General features: G+C 37.9%; 2 long non-coding RNA genes across 5 annotated transcripts in view; one reads left to right on the top strand and one right to left on the bottom strand.

The window, feature by feature from the left end:
- LOC122787295 overlaps positions 1-5676 on the bottom strand; it is a 130584-nt gene extending 124908 nt beyond the window's left edge. The window contains exon 1 of one of the 3 annotated variants that reach the window (XR_006362563.1): positions 5599-5676. This is a non-coding gene — a long non-coding RNA (uncharacterized LOC122787295). Of the gene's footprint in view, positions 1-3697; positions 4015-5598 lie in introns of those variants that run through there. The other 2 variants (XR_006362562.1, XR_006362564.1) reach the window with 2 other exon arrangements.
- LOC122787294 overlaps positions 5652-22675 on the top strand; it is a 620810-nt gene continuing 603786 nt past the window's right edge. For both annotated transcript variants that reach the window (XR_006362560.1, XR_006362561.1), the window contains exon 1: positions 5652-6976. This is a non-coding gene — a long non-coding RNA (uncharacterized LOC122787294). The remainder of the gene's footprint in view (positions 6977-22675) is intronic.

The raw sequence follows: 22675 nt of genomic DNA on the forward strand, positions 1-22675 counted from the left end.
ATACAATAAAAAATCGCACAAAATGCGTTCAAAATCATTATCCTACTGACACTTGGCATTCTAGCGTGCAAACTTTGTTAAGTTTCAATGTTTTCTTTAGGAATTTAGGTTAGATTTAGTTTTCCCATTTGCTTCTCGTGGTACGTTCATTCTCGCCTCTCTGTGTTTACCTTCTACCACTATATATACCACAATCTATAGTTCAGCTAGTTAGAATATTTTCTCTATACACCTTTTCTCAAAATGTTTTGAGCGATATTGTTGTTCAAAACTGCCTGTTTTTATTTTTCTACCGTGGTTTGTAAATATCTTTTGCTACCTGTGGTACCCCCTATGGATTAAAAGGGTCCTTGGACTAGCCATCCTACATGGTTAATAAATGGAAATAAATATATACACACACATACATATATGAACATGTGAGCATGCATAATTATGACTCTCAAAATAATTTTCCATTTAAGAGAAAAGATTATGATGCAACTGTGACAGTTTATGTCCACCGATTTCTTTTAAGAAGTGCATATTGAGTTTTGTTTCCCATCGCAGGCTGTATGCTCTAAAAATAACTATATACAGCCATTGGACAAACCGTGTTAGGGAGTTTCTACTTTTAGGGTTGGGAAATATATATGAAAGATTGCTTGTCTTTTGTAACTGAAAAAAGTAAGTAAGTTGATAAATGCCACGATTCTGCAAACGTGGAGCAGCACAAGGAAAAAACAACAAAGCCATGTATGTGGATAAACAACAAATACATTCCCAGCAAATAACATTGCACAGCGTATTGTTGAAGTTATGGTCCAGGGATGTTATCTTTCCACTGTATTCTGCATTCATCGGGCTGAACATCGACTATAGTGTCCCCTTCTATATGTACTTGTCCAAATATTTGACCCAATGTGTTCGGCTCACAACGCTTTTTGACTAAGAAAATCAAGGATCTAAATCATAAAAAGACTATGCAAACCGTATCAAAACCCCGTTACTCTTCTCGGTGCCATACAGGCACCTCTGTATCGGGTAAAGAACCTCAACAGACATTGTCTTGTCAGATCTCCTGCAAGGGTGCATAAAGACCTTATCAGGGGAACAGAGAGATATTACAGGGGACAGTTCCTCTACGGAACCGTATTCCACTCCACATAAAGCAAAGTAATTCACTTCCAGTACTCAAACGTAACACTCTTGCCGTTATGGATAGGGAAATCATGTAAATATTCTGGTAATTTCTGGGTTATTTGTTCTTGAAACATAAAGTCTAGTGGGTAGACTTCTAAAGATCCTCGTGGATCAATAGCTTAGTAAGTACCAATGCACCTATAGGTGTGTGTGTGTGTGTGTGTGTGTGTGTGTGTGTGTGTGTGTGTGTGTGTGTCTGTAAAACAGTATGACTTGCATATCCATTGCATGTAATAGTGGAAGCAACAAATATTAACCAGCATCTAAAAGTTTTCTAAACTGTTTTCTATAGATGAAATCAGAACCCTGTAAGTTTGTGTGTGTGTTGGGGGGGGGGGGGGGTCTATATACAAAAATTGCAGAAAAGCGACAGTGACATAAACCCCTCAGATGTAAGACTTCAGAAACGTAGCCAGTGACTGTAGGGAAGAGTGCTTATTGATTAATTGTTCACCCTGCTGATTGTGTGGTTTATTGAATGGTGAAATGATTTTAAATGACTCTAAAATAAACAATGAATGATCCTGCATTATAATGTAAGTGCTCCTTCGTGGAAATCTCTTGCCTTAGCATCTTTCTCCCAACAAAGGGGGAGGGGAATTCAAGACCGATGGGTGGGAGCCGGGTGGTGTGGATTGTCTCTAATTCCAATTTTACTTTTTAAAGCTATACTATATGTACTTGTATGTAAATAATAAAGGCGTTTAAAAAGGATTCCTGTTTGAGACTTGGGTCTCTCTCTCTCTCTTTTAGGATTTTGCCTTTAGTGACTCCTACTTTTTCATATGCATTATATTGTAATATACCAAAACCTGTTTATTTACTGTTCTAGATTATTAATTATATTAGTTGGCTTAATGTAGCTAAAAATTGCAGCATCAATATCATACAATAATTTATAACGAAGACAAAAACCGTGAGTGTAAGATCCCTGTTTGATGTTCTCACTATTTTAGTGGAATAATGAGTGTTGTGTGATGTGAACTAGAAGATGGTTCAGCAATAATGGTTAAAGTAATTTTCGAAGCCAAATATCGCTAAATTGTCTCCAATTTCCAGTCCTTCATTTTGGATCAAAATTTTGCTCTGCCCCTCCTAAAACTGACGATTTGGGGAAAAATGTGGAGGAATGCACTTAATAAATTATGATGATAATTAGAGTCAATCTGCTGCTTTAGAAAATGCATGCTAATTTGCATTCTCATATTTTCTCAACTTTCACGTTAATAGTACTACTATTAAAAAAAAACTGTCCCTGATTATTTCTGGATTTATCCTTAATTGTGCAAGTAAGAGGCTGATAGCCAGCATACTCTGTGACACACACACACACACACACACTTCAGCCATGAACCGGCCCATACTTCAACATACAAATCTATGAAAATAATACAAGGCATTGGCAAAAGATTACAGTATTAAAATAACAATCACATGGAAAATTGTGCAAGAGAGAGAGAGTGAGAGAAAGAGTGTATTCGTATTTGCAAAATGAATAGCCATACGATAAATTTACCAAAACAGGATATAAAAAGAGAAAATATTTTATTGCCCACACTTGTGTATGTGTGTATACACATGTGTGTGTGTGTATATATATATATATATATATATATATATATATGTGTGTGTGTGTGTGTGTGTGTGTGTGTGTGTGTGTGTGTGTGTAACACACGCCTTTTTTAACTCAAAGAAAGAAATAAAAATATATGATCTTTAACTTAATTTATTCTTAAATTTTTAATTTGGCAGTTTCTTTTATTATACTACTTGAATTGGAATCAGCTTTTCTTACATATAAATAAAAAATAAACTAAAAATGTCAATAAGGAAAGAACATACGTGCACGTATAATAAAATGCTTTTGAAAAGTGATAAAATGTAATGAAATAGAGAAAGAAAAAACTAAATGCGTTTATTATAATCGGCTAAATGCAGTTTTGAAAGCAAGTATCACGATCGCTAGATTTTGTACACGGTTCTGGATGGCGTTAATTATTGTATTTATTAGTACAGATAACAGTAATCCTATTGAAAGAAAAAGGATCTGTTAATCTTACACCTTCTGTTAAGAAATTGTTTTGCTGTCGCTCGTGTAGCCCGATGATTTTTTCGGAGACAAAATATAAAATAAACTAAATAAAAATATTTGAACTAGCAGATGGAAGTTCTGATCCAAATGAATGTGTCTCTATCAGCAAGATGAGACTTCGTTATTAGCACCTTACTTTGTAGATAAGGTTTCATCCCTACAAAACTCGAATATGTGAAGAAGAGGTGTTTGTGCTGAATTTAATAGACTTGAAGAAAGGAAAGCACACGTCTTGCTGGTGCATTTTACCAATGAGATTCGTGTTGTGCTTCAGAGGCATTTATAAAGATAGACTCCATTTCCGACAACACTTTCAATCAAAGCATCTTCTTCCACACACGTTGTTTTGGTGCTGAATGCATGGCTTGCATGCCGTTGCACAGTTTTCCCCACAAAAAAATCAAGGTCAAATGCATACATTACCAAGGCCAAGACCTTTACACTTCCAAGTGCCATTATGCAAGTTCTGCACTTGCATATTTGACCACATCACTGCATTAAACAGGAAACGCTGACATGTGCAGGTAGGTGGAAAGCAAGCATCTTCCGAAATAGGGAACCCGCCACAGAGGTTGCAGACGCAACCTAATGGGCATATAATCACAGACCTGCATATAAGCCTTCTTAAATAAGAATTAAGACAAGTAATAAGCATCTGTGACTAGTGCTATCACGTGATATGCAGAGACTTCATTGCAAGAGAATTCTTCCCTACAGCTACTGTGCTCCAGCCATAAACTATGTATGAGTGATAGTTGGATTCCCAAAAGCATCGTTTCTCGAAAGATCCCTGAGCGATAGAGTCGTTTTATTTCTGCTTAATTACTTTTAAGGTACCTCCCCAAACCGTCGCACTAAATGCATTTAAAGAAGCATCCACAGATCTAATATTGCAACTTGTCCCTTAATTGTCAAAAAGAAACGCGCACAGTGCAGCATAGTGCCTGAAGGCCTAGTATGACCCTTCACGGTATGCATCTAATATTTACTCGCATCTGTCCAGACATATTATGCTTCAGTGCCCCTCTGCAGACGAAGGTGGTTATGAATCTTGACTGTATACAAAATAAACCTAATGAAGGTATAAGTGCAAACACTTTCCATCATTAAATGTATTCAAACATTTCACAACCTGGCGCTATTTTAGCCAAACACTAAATTTTAATAGGTGACCGAATATATACTTTTTATTGAAATGTTAGCACTGTAGTAATAAGTATATACCCATACTTCTTAACCTTTTAGCACAATAAATCTGGACAAAGCCAGAAATTAAGGGGTCAAAGGCCCAAACATAGGGACAAACTTAAAATGTTGCTCTTATTATCTTAAATAGTGGTTAGAATAAAATATGTTCTGTTACCGTTCATTTTCTGAAGTATGTGAGGTCTAGAACTCAAATGTATGTCATTATTTAATGAATTCAGTGCACACTGGTTTGCCAGAAAAACACATTTTTGAGGAAAAAAACAGAAATACGAGGCAAAAATCTAGACAGTCTGCGAAAATCTGGACTGTTGAGAGGTATGTGACATTTTACAAGCTGGCGTAAAATGTGGCAACTCAATCTGATTTCTGTTATCCACAGTCTAAATGTTTAAGAGGCTTAAAACTTGGTCTCAAACGTTCTCTGCATCTGTATTGCTACTGTAGGTCCTCAAAGTGTGCATTAAAATATTCCAGCTTAACGATGCACCTCCCTTGTTAAATGTCCAGTTTAAATGCACCCTTCATGTTGAATATGTCTTGTACCATTCACAACAGCATATTGTCTTCAGCCTACAGACAAACTACGTCTGAAAAGCCTGAAGTAATTATATGTAGCCCGGTGTATTAGAAAATATTTTTTCCCAAATGCTTAAAGCACCGCAAGTTTTTTATATGTCAAAGGGAGTTTGCAAAACCCAGAGAAGGAGAAAGAGAGAGAGAGATGGACAGACAGACAGTATACTCTGTGTACATCTATGCAAGCCTACGATCAAATTGTAATGTACTTTAGGTCACTTGTATTTGACGAACTGACAAGAGTCAGTATGTTTGCATGCATGTATAAACGAATGAACAACGATTTAACACATTTTTACTTTCAAGATGTAATAATGCCTTTTGGTGCAATGTCACCGAAAAGGCATTTCGCCAAACTGTTGGTGCAATGTGCTCTGCCCGTTTGCAAGAAACTCTCATTTCTAGCCCTCATTCATCCCAACATCCGCCTTTTTTTCCGCCGGCTTCGTACCAGCAAATGTATTTATGTATGTGTGTAATATGCAATATCTAAGAAATCAGCCCTACATAAAATATATTAAAATAAGAAAGCAGCGAACCTATCATGCTGAGTGACGTCAGGACGCAATCTTTTACGTAGTCAAATATGGAGAGCCCGGGAATCGGGATGCAGGTTCAGAGCTCAATTTCGAAAAATCTGTGCGCAAAAATTGCATGTCCTGTCCAGTAAAGCAAGCGCTGCGAAAAAGACAATGAGTTCTGGTTGAAGAGACAGATACTTTCGATGCAAGATGTGTTGGAAATAAAGCAGACGTATCTACTTAACCCCACGTACAGCAACGTGACCCAGAGCTCAGCTGCCAGTACTCGGCTTGCAGTCCTCCTTCAGAGCTCAGCAGCGGCTCTCTGTTTGCACAGCATTTCCAACAGCTCCTTGGATATGCCTCTTGTTACTGGAATGTGTGTGTGTGATGTGTGTCTTTTCCTGCGTTGTGTCCTGCATCCCCTTGGTAACCTTAGCGGTTAGTCCTCCTGAAGCTGCTTCTATTGCTTTGATGGAGTTCTTGCAGTTGCAAGAGAAGTACCCAAGGCTTTGAGGATGCAGATTTTTCCTTTTCCACATTGTCTTCGCCCTCTTCATCACTTAAAACTTAACTATGAAAGTGTCCATGAGTAGCTTATTGGAACCGTCCTACACAATGCAGTGTCACAGTTGTGATATTTTGGAGAACAAGGAGTCCAGTGCCCTTCCAGTTTTCATCAAAATTTCATCTTGTGTGCAAAAAGTTTAAATATGGGGTGGAGGGAACATCCAGGAGAGCGAAAAAAAGAGGGAGGTAGGCATCACTTTTCCTAACCTCTGAGTACAAATTCTCGCTCTAATGTGTCTGGGTCCAGCTCTCCTCATATCTGAAAATGATCGTTGCATGGTCGTCCTGGTTAAGTTTTTGGATTTAATGGAGGTCTCGTATGTTATTTCTATCGAATTGAGTAGGGGACCCAAGGCGTGGAAAAAAAGTAAAGAAAAACAGAGCACGCAGAGCTGGGACAATGGACATCAATTCATTGTGGACAATGAATTGGGGGAGCTAGACTGCTTGAATTTCAGGGCACGTCCACAGGCAGCTTGGGCAGTTAGGAGACCACGGCGGACTCGCCAGACACTCAAAACAGGAGCTGTGAGAAAAATTACATTTTCGGGTGGGAAACACGGAGACCCAAAGTTGAGAAAGTGTCTTCCTCAAGTTCTCTGTCTCAATTCACTCAAGCAGAATTAATAACCTGTGAGATAAATTACTGGAGATGGGTGAAGACTCACCCCCAAACAGCGTGTCCTACATTATCAAGTGCAACTGTTTTAGGGAGAGCTTGATGTTGTTGTTTAGGCTTTACCAGACCTTCCGATGCTTGGGAATCGAAATTGTGACTTTAGACACAAACACAACTTGATATGGGTGTTTAGGATGACAGCAAAATGTAAGTATGTACTTTAGAAGTGGTTTTCAGCACACAGTTTCAACTGCAATAAGAAGGTAGTAATATCACCATAGCTAGCTAACTCAGGTCTAATTAGCATTTTCATTCGAAGTGTATTTTCTTAATTCAGCTTTTTTATTAAACACATGCTGCAATCAATCAGATTTTGTTATATCTTGTGTCATTTGGAATGTGTTATAACATTATTTGATTTCAAATCAAACACATTTTTTCCCTGCGCCACTTTTAATGAAGTCTCAGACGTCTTTTATTCTCAGCAATCCTAAGACAAACTCCATAGCCAAACCTGGCAGCTAATAGACAAACAGTTGTATGATTGTTAAGAGAGCCTGGGAAAATGCTGAAGAGGCTGGAAGAGGGGCTGTCTTGACGCTAGACCCTCTTGTGTTGAGAAGACTTCTGTTCAGGCAGACGTTATTGTCATGATAATGTGCTCCAGTGCGTTGTTGTTGAACTTGATGTTGACTTTTTTCTTTTGGGCTGCATTTTTTCTCGGTCACTTGTTTGTGGGAAAGTTGTCTCTCGGAGCTGCACTGTGAAATTAATTAAGCAAGGCTCTGTAGGCAGTGGCAAGCACAAAAGGGAGAACCATGCTAGCCATCAAACCCGTCATCATTTTATAACCCTCCTGAGATCAGAGGGACATGGAGTTCCTAAAATAGGTGCTGTATCTAGGTAAGGGGAAAATGCTACGTTTTATTACCTCATGAGAACAGTCTACCTTACTTTTGTAAATGGCATATTAAGCAAGTGAAAAGACTCACATGTTTGTAAAAACTGAAGTTATTTGGATATTTGTGGGTAGTTAGAACTAAAAATGCAGCTGCGTGTATTTGCCAATGTGCACTTTAAACATGAACTGTGGTTGGAAGCTAAGGGCCAACACCTTCCTCTGCAGTACATAGTTCAAATGTCTACTTTTGACATGGAAGTTACACTACGTGTGTAAGTAAATTTACACGCACGCGCGGTGATGATGTATCCAAAATATGTGCATAACCGAGCTGTATGTAACTTTGCCATATAGTATTTTGCATTTCTGCCTTGAGGGTATAAAGTCCCGATTCACGCTCCAGTATAAAATACAGACATACAGCGTTTAGAGAATGTTTGACAAATACTAAACATGGCACGCATAGTGGGAAATTGTGATCCCTAGCCTCGTTTCCCAGATGGCTGCATTTGCAGCAAGGTGAGCTCTTATACTCCACTTAATCTATAATTAGTTCTGATTATCCGTCTTGCTTAGCATATGGTATTTCATTTCTAATACATAATGCGGGCATATATTTGAAACTGCTTAGATTTTAAGTTTTATGCATTTTTTAATTATCTGCGCTTATATCATTAATTTTACTTGCCTCGCCTCTCACTCTTACCCAATATGTAATTGCCCCCCCCCCACACACGTGTTATTTTCAACAGTGATACAGGCATGACATTGTATACCTTGTTTATTATTTAAACATAATTGCCGTGAGAATACCTGCTAGTGAATCCATTCACCCACAACCTTTCTCCCCCATTTTTGCATCAGGAGTTGTGTTGTCACTTCAACATAAACCAATGCAAATTTATTAAAATTTCAAAATATTTAAGTGTACCTGATACAGTGCACGCCTTACTACTAGTCTGGAGTTTGAGGGGAACAAAATGAAAGACCAGCACTTGGCTTACACGTTTGATTAGGCAGTGTATAAGGCCATGGGATGCTCTCCCTTGCATGTAATTTTAACGGGATAAGGAATAAATTGTACTTTATAATAACTCTAAGAAGAAATAATGTGTTGCTTGACCTCTTCTAGCTCTGAAACAAATTATAAAATTACAAGTTAAGATTTTGGGGAAATACAAGGTAGGTAAATACAAACCTCTGCTTCCATCACTCAAACGTCACACTGGAAACACTTCAGGTTTATTCAAAGATGCTCTTGCTCCTTGGACATTTTGTCTGATTCAGTAACTGCGATTTAGTTGCAAAATGTCACAATCAACAAATACATGTTCTTGTTAAATGAAGCAGTGTATGGGAGTTGGTTGTGAAATTAGGCCCCTTTGGTATGCCCTGCATATAAAGCTGTATGAGTATAATTTCATTTTTATGTCACTTAAAATTACATTTGAACTGCTAAGTTAATCTAGTTATGTTTCTTCTTAGACAGTCTTGATAGCCACATTTATACAGTATATTTAGTGATTCACAGACACTCGTTAACCCTAGGTGTTTTTTTTTTTTTTTTTTTTTTTTGCTTATTGGGAGAAAGAGTTTCATTTCACCTTTTTAAAGGTATTGTTTGTAAGTAACGACGTTTCTTCAAAATATTTTTGTGGTACTCTATCAAAATAACCTAACGGGCGTGCAGGAAATAAAACATTACATCGTTTATCTTCCCGTGATCTTTCGGATGCCCCTTTATTTGAAAAATAAAGCTGAAAGTAAACGGCAGTATAGACCACCAGTACTACTAATCTTTCGCGTTTTATATTTCAAGATTTTTGTGCAGTGCTAGCACTGATTTACAGAAATAGTGTAAAATCAAGCAAGGTAAAATGCTCCTGTAATATACACTTCACAAACCTGACTGCAGGACGAGCTTGCAATCATTTATTTATTTATTTATGTCACATGTTGTCTCTTATTTCAAAAATGCAAATAATATCACATTTTAGTAGTAAAACCTGGAGCACTAGACAGTGATACAACAGGGTTGACAAAGGTTTGATCTGAAAATACCAGTGCCAGTGTCTGACAAACCAGTAGGCCCCAGCCATGAGGCGTGTGTGCGCGCTTGTGTGTAGATGTCTGCATTCAGACTGAATGGCTTAGCTTCATTTACACTGAGGTTAATACCTTCAGTTTATCCAGCAATGAAGCCTTCTTTTAAATGAGCACTTTAGTCTCGCCATTTGTTTGTGCTCCACCGGAATACTAACGATGGTTTGAGGCCCGTTGTTCTCCTTCAGGAGTCTGTAATATGCATCACATTTCAAAATTTTTTTTTTTATTTTATTTTTTTTACAAATTTTCCGAAAATAAGAACAGCTCGGTGGGTGACTTCGTTATATGCCGTGCCTGCGCATTTCTGTGCTCCCGCGCACGTGCACGCGTGTGTTTACAGCTGGATGATAAATACCACCAGGAATCCAAGAAAGCATTTCCAGATGATCATATCAAAATATTTATTTATTCTGTTTTTTTCCCAAACGTGTAAAGAAGGCCCTTAACGGGTTAAAGTACTTATTTTCAGAAGGAACATGGTGCTCTTTCTCCTAGTTAAGCCACTTGCTCAGGACTGCAGTTTACAAGAACATGATAGTGGGAATCAAACGTCTGGTATTATCTGAGGGGCTTTCAAGGAAAGGTATGGACATCACCTGTTTACTGCATAACGTCACAAGAACTGGGAGTCGTATATGTTTCTAATTATAACCGCACAAAAAGCATGAATAGCAAATCTGGCTCTTTTTAAATGTAAACTTCTATAGAGGATTTGGGTAAACCTTAAATATTTAGAGGCAGGGGAAACCCTAGGGTGAATGAAACAAGCTACCCAGTAAATGCAGGTACTTTATAGTCACCCCAAAACTCCCAACAGCACACAGAGAAACCTGTATCTGCACGATTGCTGGCGGCATACCATAAAGGTTGATGGTCAAATATTTTATTTGAAAGCCAGTAATGAACCTTGCATTCCCTGTTGTCGTTTCCAGTTAAACATTGCACTCATTTCTGTTTTTATCCTTATTACATAACCGGTATAAACATGTTTAAAATAAAAGTATTGCAAGTAACGGAATACCAGCACAAAAGCACCAGGACCAGTTCTTTTACAAATTGTGCCGTTCCTGAAGGGACGGGGATTGTTTAATAATGACCCTATACCGACCAAGGCTTATAATTTCATTTTAATCTGAATTAAAGTTAAGTCAGGTAAAAACGGCTTTTAAATCAGATGCGAAAGAAAATATGTATACATTAGATTTTTTTTAATACGGTGAACTTTTCAGTGCTTTTGGAGAGAGCTGTAAAATTGTAAATAAAATTTCTTAAAACAATGAACCACTACCTTCGAACCAATGACATAATACAGGTTTTTAAGAGAGAAGAAAGTTAAAGATGGCTTTATTCTAAGATGCATGATTTTGTCCCTCACAAACGAAATGTACTAAGATTCCTGACACTTAAGTCAACAGGTAATCAAAAAGATAAAATAGATTCTGTTCAACAATTATAAACATACAATAAAATATTTATTCTTGGGTTATCTTGTGAGTAACATGTATTGTATATAAACATTCTGTACTCTGTGTATATGTACTGCATTTGTGTTACATATATCTAAGGAAAATATAAATAGTGCAATATATATTACGGTTACATTAGTTTCTCGTTTCATATATGCATTAAATGCTGCTTGTTCGTGATTCTCTGTCAGCTGCCTTTGAAATATTTTATTATCTCGATACCAGTGTTTGGGAAGGGATTATTGGAGGCAACTGTAAAAAAAGTCTCTTATAAAACCTGCTAGACAACACGGACAAACATGTGTGTGTGTGTGTCTTTATGTATCCTTTTACCTATCGGTAAATAGAAATATATGATACTGTGTGTAAAAAAATATATTACACACACACACACACACACACATATATATATATATATATATATATATATATATATATATATATATATATATATATATATATGCTGCACTTGCCTAATTGGCTGTCCACTAAAGTTTGAAGGTCTGAAGTAAGGGATAAATGAACGGGTCCCTTTGTAGCCCAGAACAAGTGTGTGTGTGTGTAGTTTGATATAAAGTATGTGATAGGTACGGTAAGGGCTTAACTTATCCATTCCTCTGAAATGTGCCTGATTTTACAGAGTGTCCCAGTTTTTGCCTGATACTTTTGCACAGTCCCTCTTAAACATTTCATTTTCTGATAAATTACTGAGGACTACAGTCAGTCAATAAGGCCAGACACCACAGTTTTCTCTTTCTTATTCTTCAGAAAACGCATGCTGACGAAAAATCTATGGTTCTATTAACATTAGATAAATTATAGTAATATTTAAAAAATGTCTCTAATTTTGAGCCTTTGTTTCCCGAATCCCACCACACATTATGTTGTGTGCTTTATCCCTGATTGTTGAGCAAATACTTTGAGAGCTGTGGTGTACACACACACCTTGTGCCATATACTATGAAGTATATGTTCTACTAGTAGAAGACAGTGGTTTCCTTCAAAATATATAAGCTGGGTTCAGATTTACAATTATGTTTTTGTACTCTGTAGCATTTCCCGTAGGCATGGGGACGTGGGGCGGGAAGTCTGGTAGTGTCCCCGCTTTGGTGAAACAGCTGGATTTTCCATTTGCCCCCCCCCCCCCCCCCATTAATGGCACAAGTGTCTGTAAAGTTTGGTTCCTTTGACTAGTTAATAAGATGAGGCAAAATAAATGTGTCGAGAAGAAACGAAACACGTGATGCTAAACTGTTAGCAATACAACGAGATGAATGCTGAACTGCACCTGAGGTTTTTGAGAGGTCACGCCCTTTACTGCAGTATTACAGCCTATAACGGGTGTAAGGTACACATCATAGTTGTAGTTTTTGCAGAACCCGGTATTAAAGTTTACACTAATATAGGCATTTTTCAAATTCTGCAACATTTGTATGCCCCCTTAGATGTCTTTCTTTCTTCCCCTTTACTTTCATATTGAACCACTTTTGTGCTGCTGAAACGTCACTAAGCACTTAATAAAACATCACAAAACGTAACAAGTCATAAACAGACCCGGATCCATATTTTCTGTAAGCTTTTGTTTGTTTGTTTTTTCTTCAGAAAACTGTATTCTGTAAGCTTTTATTATTCCCCCGAACGCGCTAATAATACCGATCAGCTTTAAATTGTGTGTGTGTGTGAGCTGCTTTTCAGAAGTCTGACTATACAATGTTTATTTTTTATTAATTGTGGAATTTTTCTTTGTTTATGGAACACCTTGCTAAACCTTTAAAAAACAAACTAATTTTATTCTGAATGTTTTATTTATTAGCAGGTGAGTGGATTAAACAACAAAGTAATTACCTGTACAAGTAAAATCACATTAGAAACGTGCAATAGACTAGCCACAAAATAATACAAATATAATCATTTGGATAGGAGAGAAATATATTTACACTTGTGACGATTAACACGTTGTACAAATATTGTATTAATTATTTTAACTACAAAGACAGGCTATCACCTTCAATACACACACACACACACACACATATATATATATATATATATATATATATATATATATATATATATATATACATACACATATGATACTTATATTACTTGTGTGTGTGTGTGTATATACCTTATTGCTGCTTTCAAGCTGAATCGTCAGGAGTGAAGGGCCCTCAATAAAGTGAAAATGTATTAAGGGCAGAGACTGCACAGGTAATCTAGATGGTCTGGACAGTTAATCGACCCCTGAGCAGTCATAACAGTGGATGTTTCCTGTGGGCTGTGGGAAATGAAGGTAGCCTAGACATGTCCCTGTGGGGTGCTTGAATTAAACTTCATAATAAAGGGCCTTGTAGCCAGAAAGCTTAATTACCCCACAGCATGGAATGCAGTGGAATATTAACATTTTGGAAGCTAGAGATAGGATCACATAGGGACAGTGCCCTAAAAGGTTTGCCTGGTTTGTTTAGAGAAGTTTTGATAGCAGACTGGGAAGGGAGCTAGATTGGTGTGTGTGTGTGTGTGTGTGTGTGTGTGTGTGTGTGTGTGTGTGTGTGTGTGTGTGTGTGTGTGTGTGTGTGTGTGTGTGTGTGTGGATAGATTTGAAGGAGAGTCATTGGCATGTCAGGAAATTTAGTCAGGCTTTGAAATAAAAAAGAACTAAAGGGACTAGAAGAAGGATACAGAGTCTGTTATTTTAAGTGGAAAACCAAAGTCACATCCCTGAATTGGGCTGTATATGATTGACATATTAACTGTAAATATGTCAGATAAGTTATTTGTTAGATGCATGAATATATTGCAGATGATGCATAAAATACAAGGTTTACGAGGCTCATGTAATATGTCTGTGTGCTCCCACAAAAAATATATATATATGAATATGGTTGTGAGGAAAACTCTCCCTTCCTTGGTAAGTTTCATTTTTTTTGGATTTGCCATCGGATGAGAAAAACACTGTGTAGAAACATGTCTTTGGTTTGGTGTATGCTGTCATTGGGAATAAAACAGATTATTAGGAGGTGGAAATGTAAAAAAAAAAGAAAATCCTTGGTAGGTTTTAGTGGGTTGAGGAGTATAGCAGATGTCCTGCATGAGGGTTGAGCTTGAAGCATAGAGTGGGGCCTGCAGTAGAGAAGACTGGTGCTGAGGAAGAGAAAAGAACCAGAAGGAGTAGGTAATAGAAGTTATTAAACAGAAAAGAAATCTGGGGCAAAGTGGAGAAAAGGGTGAGGGGGCACAGGCCTGACTTTAATAAGAATTTGGGTTTAAGTAATATCATTATATTGTTTATAGTTACTGAAAATGTGTTAAACTGCATATTTGGGTAATTGAATATTTATGATAAATTTTGAATTCATGAAAATGAAAAGAGGTTACTTAAAGTATCAAGTGACATGCTTTGTTTAAACATTTTTGAAACATAGCTCTATTGAAATATGTGGTAGTTAAAATAGGGAGAGAGAATTCTAATGTTCTTATGTGTACTGCCTTCCCCAGTATTAGGGCAGCCTTTGGTCAACTGGTGCCCTAGACAAAAAGGCTCCACACACCACTTGGTGACCCCCATGCTGGTCTCCCTACACCATCTAGATTACTGGAAAACTGCCCCTGCTAGAGGGGCGCCCTAAGAGCCCACCTAGTTGGCCTATGCCTAAGGCTGGCTATGGTATAATTTGGACTTTCCAGAATAATGAACTTGGAGGCCCTGTAACAAGCATAGGACACTGAATGCTTTTACTGCACTTACAGAAGGGAGAAGAAAAAAATCAGTTGGCATGCACAGGTATTTACATGAATTCATTGTTAAAAGATGTTCACCTGCAGGGGTTTGATAGTCCAGTCAGCAGGAATCCTGTTTCTCGTGGTGACAGTCCCAAATACCAGGTCTTGGGTGTATGAGTTGATGGTGAATTTTCTGTTCCTATATTTGACAGAAAAGACAAGCGAGGTCATCATCTATAAGATGGCTAATGCATGACATATATTGATTAGGTCTAACTAAGGCAAGATCATCTACATACAGATTAACATTGCACAGAGTATTGACAGGTTCATTGCTAATACCCCTTGCAATGGATTATTAGTGGGTTCATTGCTACTGAATAGTATGCAGAAAGTAAATAATCTAAGACAGATCCATCCTTGTGGACACACTTTAAGGTTAAGAAGGGTTGAAAGACCCTGTTTATTTTGCAATGAGGTCGTGTTTCTTTCTGTCAAAGTCTGATTCGCCAGCACTCTGTCTGGTAATACCTGCAGGGTTGAGAATCACTACCTTTTATGTTAGAGATTAATTATTAATAAAGATGCCACAGTCATGAGTATAATTTTTCATAAAATGCAGTCACCTTGAAGATGCAATGAATACATTCAAGTGTTCAATGTGGAAAAGTGTCCTGCTTGGAGAGGCTGTTGGGTTACTCCTGCAGAAAAAAAAATGTTTTATTTATTCTTCAGTTGCTAATTCCTGATAGTCAGCCCAATAGAGATGGCCATATATTCCTTCAATGAAGATTGCCTATGAAACATAAAACTGGTAAGACTATGAAGCCCGAGGTTTCTTTTTTCTTTTTTTTTAGTAGGAGGGTGTGTGAGTCTAACTTAAAAGCTCTGCTTGTTTTTGTAAACACCAGTCCAGTACATCGCCATGGAGTACTGAGTATTAAAAAGTAGTCAGTACTGGAGGCTTTTGTTTTGATAGGTTTATTTAAATATCATTTGCATTAATATTTCATGAGCTTTCAGTATATTTTACCCATTCCATTAGCCTACAAGGTTAATTCATACATTACCATTATATTTATAATTAAGAATATTTTAGAATAATCTATTGCAATACATATATACACACAAATAAAAAATAAATACAAATAAAATGCTTCTCATATCCCCACATTACAAAGGGTTATACATAGCATATACAGATTCCTGTGAAATAAATTAACACAGTCAGACTTTCTGATTGATTTGGCTTTAAGCAAAATTGAAATTATGCCTTTGTAGCATACCAGCCCTACTTTAACAACTCACTTACAATTTTCATATCTGCATTAATAAAAAAAAAAATATATATATATATATATATATATATATATATATATATATATATTTATGCCAAAAAAGTAAACTTACATCTGTTGCACTAAAACAATTCTAGCATCTTTTCCCTAAACCAGACAGTGCATTACTTAGCACCAGGACACTAGTCAGAGAAAATATTTTTCTATAAAATATGCTGTCTTGTATGATGGTTGCTCTGTGAAAAACGGGGTGGAGACCAAGAAGGAAATGTGAGGATGCTATTTGCTGAAAGTCAGTGGGTGCTTCCCAAAAGAGGCAATGCAGTCTGAGACCTAACCATATCTAAGAATGTGGATGACAGGCATGTACATATTTTAAAAGAAAAGTAACCAGATAGGATGTCAAAGGTCAAGTATGGTTGATAAGGCACTGCATATGTGGGCCCAAAGGTTCTTTCAAGTTATCAAGGTCCTTGACTACCTAGTTGTGGTAGCAAAGCATGATGGGACTGAGCAAAACATAGGAAACTCTAAATGTGTGCTTTTGGGGCAGGGGAGGGGGGACTCCCACTTGCATTTACTGCACACCATTCTTTGATTGTTGCAAGAACTATAACATGCTATATTAGTGTATTTCCATAAGGATAACCGTGTTAATACACTGTATTCAGCTAAAACATGCAATGCTGGAACAGTGGCCACTTTGCAAGTTAACTAGGTAATAAATGCAGTCCCATAGACTGATGGAATTGTATCCCTCCTGTAGTTTGCTGCTCTGATGGATACACCATACATCTGTATCCTCCCTTAAGCTGATCTATCAGGAGTGCATGGAGCAGACATGGGGGTAAAATATGGATCTACAGAAAGGAAACCATATGCAAGAGTATGCATGTCTATGTATGCCTGTCTGTGCGAGCATGTCTTTGTCTCTCTGCTATAGCTGTACTGCATGAATAGTTTTATATGTTTATACTGATCTTTGGTCCTCTTGTGACATGTTTCATTGCTGTAGCAAATATGCGTGTGTGTGTGTGTGTGTGTGTGTGTGTGTGTGTGTGTGTGTGTGTGTGTGTGTGTGTTGCTGTACAACCCTGACTAATACTTGTATATTTAAATTGTAAGATGTGCTTCTTCCTTATTATGCCTCTTGTCTGTCTGAATGTTGCTCTGAAATTAGAACCCGCTATTCTGAATATTGCATTCTTTAAGATCATGATGCATTATTGCAACAAAGTTACTGTTTTCTTTTCAAATGCTACTTATTGTTTCCTGCCTCTGTTATAACATCGTTTTTCTCCATTGTACTATATGTAAACAGTCAGTCATGATCTGGGAACTCTTTCCTAGTTACTAAAATATACAAAAATAAAATGCACATTTTCCTTATTTATTCTGCATTTAGGTATAAGAAAATGCTCAAAGACAAACACACACAAAACCACCACCACTATAGTAACTAGTTTCATCTAACAAAAGTTATATTTTTTAAAGGACATTGTCTTCAACACTCCTGTAAAATAATAACTACAGTAGTAATTTTAAAGGCTCAAAAGTAAAAAAAAAGCACATTTCAGGATGTTGTGGTATTGAAAAGATTAGATACATTACAGTAGACTTCTAAAATAAACAGGGAACATTTTTGTTAATAAAATGGCATCACAGGACTATTTTCTGCAATAAGTATATCAACAAGTTGCAGTCATCTGTGACTCTAAATTTACGCTTCAGAGTCTGAATCACAAACAGTACCTTAGTTCTGACAATACAGTTAGCTTATCAGTAGTTGTGTGGAACTGCAACTTCCTAACATTTTTCTTTTGTCCCACACAATTGGTGGGCCTTCCCCAGTTATTTATAATAAAATACAGCAGTATTTGTTATGGTGGATTACTCTTGGGGATTCGGTTTATTCCCAACTGTAAAAATGATATCTTAGTTTTGCTGAAACAAAGGTGCATTTGTCAATATTTAATGATTTGGGCATTTGTGCTTTGTGACACGTAAGCTAAAATATGTTTACACACATATGGTCATCTCAAAGTTGCTAATTATTTACAGTGGTTATATGAAGTTGCTTAAAATTTGAAACTGATGATGGCCTTTATGACATGACTAAACACTACTATATGAAACAGCTTTTAATAGAAACAGTTTTGTATGTGTATGTATGTGTGTGTGTGTATATATATATATATATATATATATATATATATATATATATATATATATATATATATACACACACACACACACACACACACCCGTAAAAATGATGTTATTGCTAATTCACCATTTCACCTTTGCTGTATAAGACAACAATGATGTAATATTGCTGCACCTCCATGAAGAGATGCATTGTGTTCCATTAATGCACAAAGGTGAGTGGTTTATTCCACTTTCAAAAAAAGGCTGCAGAAATTTTAATGAGAGCATGGAATTGTAATCTGACTATAGGTGTTGTCAGGCATTTATCATATAATCATGTCACTTTATACAAATAAAATTTGCCCTGCACAAAGGAACCAAAATACTGCAGCTTTGAAAACACAAAGTGAATTAAAATGGCACAAGACACCCCAAATACACACATACACGCGTGCATACACACACACGTGCACGCGTGCACAGATGCACACACACATGTGCACAGACGCACACACACATGTGCACGTGCGCACAGACACACACATGCACACACACATTTTGTGGAAAATTAATGCAGCTATAACCACCAATCTTTAATAAGATTTTTACAGTTTATTGCATACAAGAGCAGATAAGGTAAATTCTTTCATAATGAAGTCTTGTTTTCCCTTGCAGTTGCCTGTGTGCTGCTCCTGGGGCCTATGCTCATTCACTGTGTCTGTGGTGGCACTTGTTATTGCCCATGTGCATGTTATCCATGTTCAGAATGATGAGGAGGCTCAGGCATCTGATGCAGTGCCATATAGAGTCAGTGTCAAAGAAGACAAAACTAGTATTCTTTCAAAACACCCCCTGTCACTGATCACTTCAACATCCTTGCACCTGACAACACTGTTATAGAAACAGCGCAGGAAACCAAACGTCTAGGTGTTATAGCTTCATAGGTTCATAGGTAGGTAATAGGCTATTGGCCCTGGGGCCTATACAAGCTCAGCCAAAAAGATACCCTGGCTTTTGCCACCCAAGAAAATTATTTTCCTGTGCCACAGTCGAGCAGAGCCACAGAAGTGATCCCCGGGGTGAATTTCCTATTTCCCATCCAATCATCAAGATTTTTCTTGTAGAGTGCTAATGAGGAGCTTTGTTTGATATAGATAGGTAGTTTATTCCAGAGTACTGGAAGTCTCTGGGACAGGAATCTATCCCTCCGGCATGTTCTGTTTATTGTGGTGACAAGGTTTAGGTCCCTAGAGCATGTAGCTCGGAGGGATTGGGATTTCTTTAAGGGGAGCATGTCCAATGGCTCTGGGTTTGACATAGCTTTGTATGTTAGGCAGAGATCGCCTCTGAGTAGGCGATATGCAATGGAGTAAAGCTGGAGTTTTTTGAGACAGTCTGCATAGGGCATCTGTTTGAGGCCGGTAATCCTCTTTGTGAGGCATTTCTGTGGCCTTTCCAGTTGTTGTAGATGTCTTGTGAGGTACATACCAAAAGAGGCTTTGTATTCTATAATGGGTCATGAGTGATGAGTAGAGGGGAACATTGACCTCTTTTTTTTCTGGATGAGAAACCTTTTGTGATGAGGTGTGCCACATAGAAGGATTTCCTGACTACTGTGGCAATGTAATTATCAAAGGAGAGACTACTGTCCACCTGTGTCCCAAGGTCTCTTATCACACTTTCTTTTTTAGCCAGTTGTTGAAGTCAATCATTTTCTCCTTGTACTGCGGCATCATTCTGGGTGATGGCAGAATGCTACTCAGGGCTAGGGTCATACCTGCCTGGGCTACAAGATCAGAGAGCTCTTCCATGTCTCTTTTCATGTAGTCCAGGGAGGTACGTCTCAGGTCATTCACACCAACATGGACAATGACAGAGTCATATTTGTACTTGTTGTAGAGTGAGCTGAGTGTGTGGGTTATGTGGCGGATCCTGGCACCCAACAGGCAGCTGACAGTAACCTTCTCCTTGTTTAGCCTGGTGAGTGGGACATCAGTGTGCCTGACTATAGAGTCACCTATGACTAGTGTGTTGGGTACATTGTTTTGCCTTATTGGCTGTGGTTGAGTAGCACACTGAGTCTGCGGACTATGTGTCATTTGGGTTGTGTTGGGGGGTGGAGGTTGCTTGCATTTCTGCTTTGGAGGTCTCTGTTGTATGAGCAGATTATTATTGAGAGCCTCCATGAATGTTTTTGTGTTTCTATGTGTGGATTTTGGTGGTGTAGATTTAGTGAGACTATGTGATGAGTGTGGTGTGGTGCAAGTGTTTACCTTCTCCTCTTGACTGTCTAGTTCAGTCTTGATTGGAGAGAGCTTTACCTCCAGTTTGGCTAGATAAGTGCATCTCTCACAGGTTGTAGTGTTGGGTGGTAGGTGGAGAGGGTTATCTGTGTACATGAGGCAATTTCTACATTGCCCCAATATGCCCAGATTCATAAGATAGACAGGAGAGAACACTGGGAGCTGACCCTTGGACATGCCTGAATAAAAAACATATTTTCCTCTAGATAAGTGAGGAAAGTGAGTACAAGAGCTGTTTTTCTCTAGGTAATGAGAAAGGTTGAGTGCTGTAGTAATTAGTAGGTTATTCAGTGCTTACAAGTTCTGAACAAGTGCTGATCATGAATAAGCAAATTCAAGTGCTAAAACTAAGAATCTGTATCTGGACTAAACTAGTTACAGGAAAGGGGGGAAACAAGTGCAAATGTGGGCTTTTAAATCAGAAAGTTGAGAGAGATGGAAAAACTGCCCAAAACGGCCAATAATTACAATTTCTGGGCCAGAACCACTCCTTATGTGGTAGATAGGTTACCTAGTGCTACCACTCCCACTGATAAGCTAGAAGGCTTCCCTCCAACACAGAATGCTTGGGGGGGCTCAGAAGCTTACATACAGTCCTAGATACAGCAAATCTGAATCTGACTACACTAGTTACAGGAAAGGTATATTTATATATATATATATATATATATATATATATATACAGAAAAGTATGGTGGTGCTGTGGTAGCGTTGTCGCCTCACAGTAAGACGTTGTCCTGTTCGATTCTCAGCTAGAGTGTCTTCTGTGTGGAGACATGCGTGAATGGGCATACCTTCGTTGAAGGTTATGCATCAGGGCTGGCAACTCGGCACATAAAAATCTACTGCCAATCATTAGCGGACCAGAGTTCCGCTGAGGCGACCCCTAACCAGGAAAAGCCAAAAGACACAACAATATATACAGAAAAGTAGCTAAAACAGCAGTCAAAACAATTCAAATGTAGTACAAGCTAGCACACTTGAGTATGTAGCAATGTTAGACCAAACAGTCTATTAGGTAGAATGAGGTAAAGAGATAGGACTGGGGGGAGTGTCCCAGATCAAATCTACAGTGGGGGTGGGCAACTGCAAAAGCCTCCAAATTTAAACAACAACACAGGAATAGGGAGGGTGGGTATGGGAAAACCAACACCTTCAGCAGAGATCTGAAAAACTATACAGTGAAGCAAAAAAAACAGTGCACAACTCTGAAGTCAGCCAGCAATGATATAAAATTAGTCAAACAACAATTACCAGTACACAACTCTGAAGTGCCAGAAAAATATACTCAGCCCTGTATATCTCCAGATAGTTTGAAGAGCACTCTGTCAGGACACAGGAAGGCTCCAGCAATGATATGCAGACTTTTACTAAGAGGGTCTAATTTTATACAAGTAGTCCTTGAGATGGTCAGATAACACAATAACTTTCATTTCACCCACATATACAGCAAAATATAAAGAAAACTCATCAAAATCTGGGACTCTCACATAGAAACATTTCTTTACTGCAGCAACTAAAACTACCCTTGCAAAAACATTTTTACTTCCCTCCCTTCTTTATGGTGCCCCTATATTAACCAACTTACAAACTTCTACCCTAAACAAGATGGAACAGTGCTTACAACAAAGTTGCAAAGTTTGCCACAAACTCTAAATATCACACACCCCACTGTAAACCACTCCTAGAATTAAACTAGCTTGAACTCCCCAACCAACTTGCCTTTATTCAGCTATCTACCTTGCACAACCTTATTTTCAAGCCTACTGCCCGCCCTGCACTAGCCAATCTAGTCACACCTTACACACCAAATCGATCCCTACGATCAGAAGACAAAAATCTCTTACTTATCTCAAAACTCACAAGAAAAACAGGTCACTCTCTGTATCCATACTCTGTCTCTATACTTTGGAATTCACTACTTCTAGCTACCAAGCCTGGCCTAACCCATTTCAAAAACT

This window comes from Protopterus annectens, chromosome 13.part0, assembly GCF_019279795.1.
Source record: "Protopterus annectens isolate FY-2018-M chromosome 13.part0, PAN1.0, whole genome shotgun sequence".
NCBI lineage: Eukaryota > Metazoa > Chordata > Ceratodontiformes > Protopteridae > Protopterus > Protopterus annectens.